The 8,411-nt window shown below is 51.5% G+C and overlaps 1 protein-coding gene across 2 annotated transcripts in view; it reads left to right on the forward strand.

Annotated features, from left to right (window-relative positions):
* Nucleotides 1–3,193: 3,193 nt before the first annotated feature.
* Nucleotides 3,194–8,411, forward strand: part of Mamld1 (mastermind like domain containing 1) — a 137,265-nt gene continuing 132,047 nt past the window's right edge. For both annotated transcript variants that reach the window (XM_052171375.1, XM_052171374.1), the window contains exon 1: nt 3,194–3,433. The gene's annotated coding sequence lies outside the window, so the exon portion shown is untranslated. The remainder of the gene's footprint in view (nt 3,434–8,411) is intronic.

Raw genomic sequence — 8,411 nt, forward strand, 5'->3', positions numbered from 1 at the left:
AGAGTGGACACCCCAGAGGTACATAAAGAGGCTCAGGGCTGCCCTCCTGGGGTGGAACTTACAGAAGCCAGCTGGGCTGAGCGCTGGGGAGAAAACAAAGCAGGGAAAGGGAGAGGAAGTGCCAGAGATGGGTGGAGGGCTTTGAAACGTTAAACAGGGTGGCCAGGTGACATTTATATCAAGAATAAAGGAAATGAGGGAGCCTAGCAGGCCTGTTTGGAGGAAGTGAACTCCATCCCTAAGGAAGAGCTAGTGCGAAGGCCCTAAGGTGGGCCAGGTACCTAGCCTGTTGAAGAAGGGTCAGGAGGCTCTTTCAGGGTGATTCCTGGCAATGGAGGAGGCAGGGAGATGTGTCCCACGGGGCCATGAAAAGCCCTTCAGTTTTGTACAGTGCTCTGGGGAGCCAGTGCAGCATTTTGTGTATCAGGAAGCAGAGGGGTCTCCAAGAGGAAAGCGCCTGGGCAAGCTTGCCCCTGGAGTGAGCCAATAGGTGATTCCTGAGGCTGGAAGCAGAGGATATCCAAAGAGGAGCAGAAAAAAATGAGAATGTGGCTTTGTTTTGAAGCCAGAATTTCTGTGGGACTAGATAGGGAGTATGGCTGAAAGAGAAGAACTATTGAAGCTTCCAAGGAAACATGTGACCTTGCGCTTCAACATTGAAGCTATGGTTACACATGCTAAGGGTCCAGCAGGAGCCTGGCTAAGTTGAGTTCATGTGTAGTTTTAGATAACCAGTAGTGCCAGGCAGTTAGCTTTAGAACAAGTACAGCTGGGATCTGTACACCCTAAGACACTTTGGAAGAATAGTCATCCCTTCCTTCCTGGGGGAAGCAGAGAGAATAGAACTTTACCTTCTACCTTCTTAGCTACAGCATATTTAAAAGATAAAAGTCCCTTGCACAATGCCCCACTGTGGTTGATTATCCTCCTTTTAACTCTGTTTAATCAGACACTCTTTATGAGATTCTCAAGCTCTCTCAGCCATAGGAGTCCTAAGTGAAATCTCCTCTATGTAAGCCCCGAGGGTGGGTACCCTAGATTGACTCACGAGCAATCCTTAGCCTTTGCTGTCAACTGCAGGTCCAAAGTAGAAAGGATTGGACCCAACTACAATGTTTTCCTACCAAAGAGGCAGGCTGAGGAATGGACCCCCTTCACCCATTGGATGCTTCATGCCTCCAGTATCTAGCATCTGTGCCTTGAGTTTGAACCAAGACAGAGCTGGGTCACCACAGACCTTCCTTAAGACCTTAGAAGAGACAGCTCTGCTGTGTAGCACTAAAGAAGCCCACCAAGGATTTATTGATTTTAGAAGTTTTGACCCCCCCCCCTGCTCCTTCCAGACTGTCCTATGTCCTTGGACTAGGGAGGGGATGAAAGGAGGGGCTGAGTGGGCAGCAGCCTTACCCCTTTATGGCGCTGGACTCCCTCAAACAAGCACACAAACTGCATGTTGCTACTAAGAGCTACCTGCAGGAGTTCAGTGATAGCAGGGCTGCAGGAGGGGTTACACATTCCCCTGCAGAGCTCAGCCTGTTACTACTGCTACTGCAGCTGCTGCTGCTGCCGCCACTACTGCCAGGGATAGCTCAGGTTAGTAACATGTCTGGGTCGGGTACCTTAAAGAAGGGGTGCAGCCCACTACCAGGGAGGGGAGTGTGTGTGTGTGTGTGTGTGTGTGTGTGTGTGTGTGTGTGTGTGTGTGTGTGTGTGTGAGAGAGAGAGAGAGAGAGAGAGAGAGAGAGAACAGCCTCCAGCCTCAGCGCCAGGGTAGAGAGCTCTGCACTGGTCCACAGGCAATTTGCAAGGAACTCACAGCACTGCAAAAGCCACAGGTGATGGTCCTGTGACCAACTCCACCATAGATAGCAGTTAGTCCAGCCTAGCTCTAGCATGGTCTTCGCTCCTGGCCCCAGATAAAGCGAGAGAGTCAATAGAGAGATTGTGACCAGCGTGCCTGAGTTCCGGGATAAGCTTATTGGCAGCCAGGACAACAACCAGCCTGTGAGCTAAGGACAGGAGGGGGGAGTAAGGATAGAAACACTGAGGGGGGAAAGGCGGGCGGGCGGGCGGGCGGGCTGGCGGGCAGGCGTTCGCTCTGGGACTGGGAGGGGGTTGGGGCGGTGGCGTGTGGGTTAATAGTTGACCTTTGAGAGGCTAGGTCCCTACTGGGCTATTCACTGCTGGTCGGTTTGTTTGACCATCCAGGTATGAGCTGTTGGTGAGTCGACAGACATATTGCCTCTCTACTGGAGAGTGAGACCAGCGCCTCCAAGGCAGCTGCCACCCACTGCAGGTGAGTGCTCTTACCTGAAGGAGGAGGGGAGCTGGCAGCTCTGGTTTCAGCTTCAAGTTTTGCTGATATTGAGAAGGGGTCCCTGTCCCTCTTTGCTTGCTTCATCGCCATCACCATCATCATCATCATCTTTCTATCTCTCTTTGTCACTCTTGGTTGTCTTTCATCCTGACTTCAATCTGGAACATTCTTTCACCCTATCACAGCTGAGTGCTGGCTTTTCCTCACTCTCACCACCCTGTCCATCAGTAGCCCTCACTAGCCACCAGCTTGCTCCATTCCCAAGCTAATCGGAAAAGTTAAACTGAGGAAGATGGCTTTCCCTCTAAGCCCAGCAATGTCTCCTGTGGCCCTCGGGTGGCTCCGTCCATTTATGACTAGGGTTCCTTTCTAATTCTGCTGTGGTTTCTCCCCATCAGGGAACAGTCAAGTCAAGCCACATGACTTTGCTAGTGCAGGCCACCCACCCTTCACCTGCAAAGAAGCCTTTGAGGTAACTGTATCCTCACTCTTCCCACTTCTCCGCTCTCTCCCAGCTGCATCAGTAACCATAAAGGGGAAATGAGGCTGCCACCGGGAATCTAGCCCGCTGTGCTGCGCCTTTCCTCATTAAAAGGTGTCTGGAGGATTTGGAAGGTCCCTTGGACTACCAGCTCTTAGGCTGCTTGTTGGCTACATTTCGGTCTGAAAAGCCTGCCTTTCATGGCTCGAGACCATGGGGTCGCAGGCAGGGCAGCACAGCTTCTCCTTTAAGACCAGAGCTGTTCGTCGCTGTGAGTGTGAGGGTGTGTGAGTGTGCGGCTTGCGTGTCTCCTCCTCCCCGAGTGACACAGCAGTGAGAAATGCCTATCAGTAACTTAAACCCCCGAAACTCCACCTTCCGGGCGCGCGGCGCGGAGCCGGGCGGTGGGAATGGAGCGAGCAGATTGAGGCCGCCACTGCAGCGCCGCCAGCATGAACTTGGCCGCGAGCTGAAGCGGCGGGCGGCGGGCGGGCGCGGGGGCACCGGCCGCTAGCCAGGGGGTGATCTTCAATCCGGCTGGGCCATTCGGCGGGCGTCTGGGGGTAGGCTGCCCGTGCCGGCGGCCGCCCGCCCCTCTGGCTCTGCCCTGGCTGCCGCTGGAGCTCCGCAACACGGTAAGGGTGAAGGCGGGTGCGGGAAGTCCGACTGCTCGGGTGGGGGGACTCTAGGGTGCACTTATAGCCCCCAATTATAGTCTCCATCTTTTAGGATCCGGGGCCCTGGGATGCTGTGAAATGGGAGACCCCAAAGTTTGCTCTGAACATACGGCCCACCTGGTGCCGGGGATTGGCTCTCCCCCCCCCAGACTGGCCTAACTGGGGTGAGCGCAGGTCACTACGCCCAGGGTCTTCGGCCTCTGCCTTCTTTCAGGTGCTCCTGAGGGCATCCAAAACTGGGTGGAGGCGGCTGCATTCCGAGAAGGAAAGGTATACAGGGGCGCAAGCTGCGCGGGCTCCGTCGCCTAGGTTAGGTTATCAGGAGGCACCTACTCCATCCCCATACCCCTGGGCCACTTGCTCACTACCCAAGGTGCCATCAGAGACACTGTCTTCTCACGGAAGCTCCCGGAGTCCAGCAGTGGGTACTGGATGAGGAAATCCCCCGCCCCAAACCGATTTGCTGCTGCGGAGCAGAGTATGGGGTGTGCATGTTGCCCTGTAGCTTCCCCCACCCCACTTGCCAACTCCTCTTCATGAAAGCAGCCTGGAGCAGAGCTAGGGGCCTGAGGAAAACCCTGCTGATTTCCCACCCAACGTTTCTAGAGCCCCTGCTCAGGAATTGGCGCTCCGGGCTCCGGGGCATTCTCTCAGCGGAGGAGCCGGCGCCAGGCTCTGCCTGGGGCGGGTGGGAAGCCCCCCGGAGCGCCGCCAAATACTTTTCTTGCCCACTTGGCTTGGCCAGGTTCCGTCCTGATGCAGCGAGTCCGAAGCCTGGAAAGCTAGCGGTGCTGTCTGATTCTGATCCATGATTAAATTCGGACTGAGCGGACACTAATAGGATTACCCAGACTGAAAACTCGGCCCTAAAGCCATCGGAACCTGGGCAAACAGAAGTGCCTCCATCTGGGGTATTCACTCCCTGCTGGGCTCCTGCAGCTGGGTGCGGCTGAGTCGGGCACCCAGAATGTGGGTGTGTGTGAGCGAGGTCAGGGCACCGGGTGGCTAGGGATCATGGGGAGATTGGATTCCAGTTGCTGGGGTAGCCTGTCCTTGTTGTTTGGCAGCAGAAGGAACCCCTTAGAGTATCGTCCCCAAGCAAAATGTTCCCTTTGCAGATAGCTGACCAAGGCCGGTTCCGGGACATTGTCTGTGAGGGCGAAAGAGCCTAGTGAAGGAGAGACAGTCGTGCTGTAACAAAGACGCAAAGTCTCCGCAACCCTCAGCAATTCTCAAAGAGTTTGCTAGGGAAAGGGCCACAGTCTTCCAGCGAAGACCCCCGCGGGAATCACGTCGCCTATATCGGCCCGGGGCCATGGTCGCTACTCATGTTCCCTGCTGGCGGTGGGCGTATGGGAGCATCACAGTGGCTCGGCCCAGTTTCTTGGCAGGCGCAGGCTCTCGCCCTAGTGCTCACTGACCGGGTGGGGTCTGCCATGCACCCACCAGGGCTTCCTGGCTGCCACCACTGCTCTGGGCCCCTGGAGGCCGCGCAGCTTCTTTCCTTCCCTCCCTCCCACCTCTTCTTGTCTTTATAGATTCCCCCCTCCTTCCCACCCCCGCCGCCGCCGCCGCCAACAATCCGCTTTATAAAAAGCCCCTTTGTTTCCCAGGAGGCTGGAGAGAGGGAAGGGGAAAGGGACTCAGAGGCAGAGGGCGGGGGAGGCAGCCTCCAAGTAGCTTCAAGCCTCTCGGGACAGGAGGGCTAGTGTAGGCAATGGAGGAGGGGGGTGTCTGTGTTTTAAGGGCTCTCTGTAGGAACCCGAGAAGTCGTGGAAAGCTCGTGTTCCTGTCACTCTGTACGCGCTTGCTCTGCTGGCCTTGGACACCCTAAATCCCTGCATACAAGACTGTCTGGCCCGCTGCACAGTAAGCAAGCAGGAGCCAGGCGGGAGGCAGTGAACGCTCAAAGGGGTGGGCAACTGCCGCAGGTTCTTGTGATGGCAAGACTTGGGCATAGGGGGCGCCCTTTCCTCGGTTTCGCTTTGCTTTGGGGCTCCCCTCTCAGCCAAAAAACCTAGGGTGGCTGACACGCCTGTAGGCGGCAGAGACACTGGTAATGGCTTGAGGCTTTAGCCACCTTGCAATCTAGCTACATTCCTCTTCCTTCCTGCTTCCCACTGCCGTATCCCTCTACTCCCAACACACACAAGACAGGATTGAAACTCTCCGAGGGTGCCCTTTGTTTGAGACACCTCTAGGATAGTCTGGGACTGGAAGTGAGAATGCAAAAGCGGCCCTGGACCGTGCATTGGCCTGTTGCCTCTATACAAGCACAGTGTTGGCAACTAGGGGTGTCCAAAACGCACCGGCATCAATTTTCAACTGGATTGAAGATTTACTGGGCCCTGCCCCTTACACCTGCTCTCCCAGCCCCAACCCACCAAATTTGGGAGAAAACAGGCTTGTCCTGTGCAATTTTAAGACTGTTTTTCCAAGAAACCTTTCACATCCTGTCAGCCTGCTCCTCCAAAATGGTCCACTTCTCTCCACCTGAAGTTCCTTTGGGAAGATAAGGCTACTGAGGAGAAAAAAAAAGGCGACAAGTAAGAAGTGGGCGGGGCATAACTCAAGCTAGTGAATCTTAGCGCAGTCCTGTTCCTCTTTATCCCTCCTCGACTCCGCCCCTCCCCCATTCCCCTTTAATCTGCTGTTGAAGTCTTTGTGAGTGTGTGTGCCTGTGCTCTTTCCCTTTTGCATATCTTTCTCCTGCTCCACTCCAGTCTGTGGTTTATTGATAAGTGTGCTGTCTGATCATCTTTTGGTCTTTAGAGTACTAGTATAAATGGTAACCACACACACACACACACACAAATACACACATCCCAATTACATGTAAAAGCATTTTTTAAAAAGTAACCAAAGGGTTAGCTACTGGTTTTTCTGTATCCTCCTTTTGTGCATGTCTTCTGGAGCAAGATCATTGGAAAATAAAGCTGCTGATGTGCGAGATGGAACATATGGTACCTCCATAAGAGAGAAGCTGAAATGGCCTTGAACCTGCCGGACAGACCAGCTGTTTGCTGCCAGCTAGAGCAGCTAATCAGCTAAGTAACAGCCCTCTTTTCTCCTGATGACCGGTAGCATACTAAATAGGATGTTGTCCAGAGGGGAAAGTGATGGGCTTCTATATTGTTTTGTGCTTCTGCTGGTCTCTAGTGCTTCTTTTCCTGCTCTGGCGGCTGTATGCATGTTTCCTTCAGTATCAATGAGAATGTTGTTCATAGTAGAACTTGGGGAGAAAGAGATGTTGCTGAGAGTGCCTGGAAGAAATGCATCTGCTTTGTACATACTGCTGTTGGAAACACGAGCAGTGCTTCCTCTAGTCTCCTTAAAAACATCTTAAGAGTCAAAGAGCTTCCTTACAAGATCTCCTTTAAAACCATCCTCTTCCGGCGATGACCATTTTCAGTTTTCCTTCAGTACAATGTGTTGGGGGGGGGGGAGCAGTTTGGCGTCGGAAGAAAGGCTTTAGAAGATACAAGGAAATTCCATGTTAGGAAATCATTAGCAAAGGGTGACTTTGTCTGTTTTCCTGCCACTGACGCTGACAGTGACACAGATGTGTGGGTTGAAACAGGAACGTCATTGAATTTTTAAACTCAACCAGGAAATAGCCTGTTGCTGGAGTTGGAGAGGGTATACATTCATTACATATTAAGATAGGAGATTTGTTGTTGCCGATCCTTTTCAATAAGGAAAAGGGATTTTTAAACCCAGCAGCATGTTTAACTCTAAATTTTTCCCACTCTAAATTTAACCAGCTAAAGGCTTAAAATGCACCTGTTAGTGGATCGTGCCCAGGAACTGTTTGGGGTTATGAGGTGCACAAAACTTGATTGTAAACAAGTGATTCTTCTGGCAGCAGTTGGACTGCTTCTTTTGTATATGAAGTGAACATTTTTTTTCAATTTTGTTGATTTTGATATCTTCTTCCTTCCCTGTGACAGACTACAAGCTGGGGAACAGATCATTTGACTAGAAGCTGGTTAACATTTTTTAAAAAAAAAAATCATCCATTAATTAACAGAGGGATCTTGAGCAAGTTTGTCTTCCCTCCTTGTATTCCCACTGTAGCCCTGAATCTGATTGCCTTCCAGTTCTAAAGTATTAGGATTTGTGAACAAAACAGTCATTTTCTGGGAAAACGACACATAAGTTCAGCCTTGTCATTGGGGGAAAACAGTGAGATGGATAAAGAAGTAGAGCTAAGATTTTTCAGAGGCATTGAGTAAAGGGGAATTAAATATGGCCAAAGGCCAATCAGAATAATATTAAAGTGGGAAGTGTCCCCTCTCTGTGTCTTTGCAAATGTGCACTTCTTACCCAGAGTTATAGGCAAAGGGGCTGAGAGGCAACCCCAGAATGCCTCTTGTCCAGTGCTCCTAATCCAATCCTCTGTGGGCCTCCTAATCGCTGGGCTGGTCTACAGATAACAGGATCTAAACTCTTTGGAATTAGACTGGCATATTTCCAGAGGACTCATTAAATATAGAGCAGATTTGCTGCCTTGCAATTATTTAGCAAAGGTTACAAGGACAAAAAGGCCTACTATCCACATACACACATGATCCACTGAGATATAGATTCAGAACTCGAAGCTGAATCTTTTCTTAACCCTCCAGTTCCAAGGAATGTTTTCTAAAGAACACATTTCCTACTTTATAGATTCAGCAAGATTGCAGGAATCTGCCACTGTCCTGCTTGATGGTAATATTGATTTAAAAAAAATGGGTAAGGGTGGACACTATGAAGAAAGACCTTTTATCCTCTCAGTCCTTCTGCAATTATCTTGCTGCCATAAATGTTGATACACATGTAATGGATGTAACTAAAAAACTCTCCTTATCCAAGCAAGGCAGAGTGTTTGTTGGAGCTGAGAGTGGGATTAGACCAAGCCAGATGTCATTGAAAAGGGAGATAAGTGAGGGAGGAA

The sequence above is a fragment of the Apodemus sylvaticus genome, chromosome X, assembly GCF_947179515.1.
Source record: "Apodemus sylvaticus chromosome X, mApoSyl1.1, whole genome shotgun sequence".
Classification (NCBI taxonomy): Eukaryota; Metazoa; Chordata; class Mammalia; order Rodentia; family Muridae; genus Apodemus; species Apodemus sylvaticus.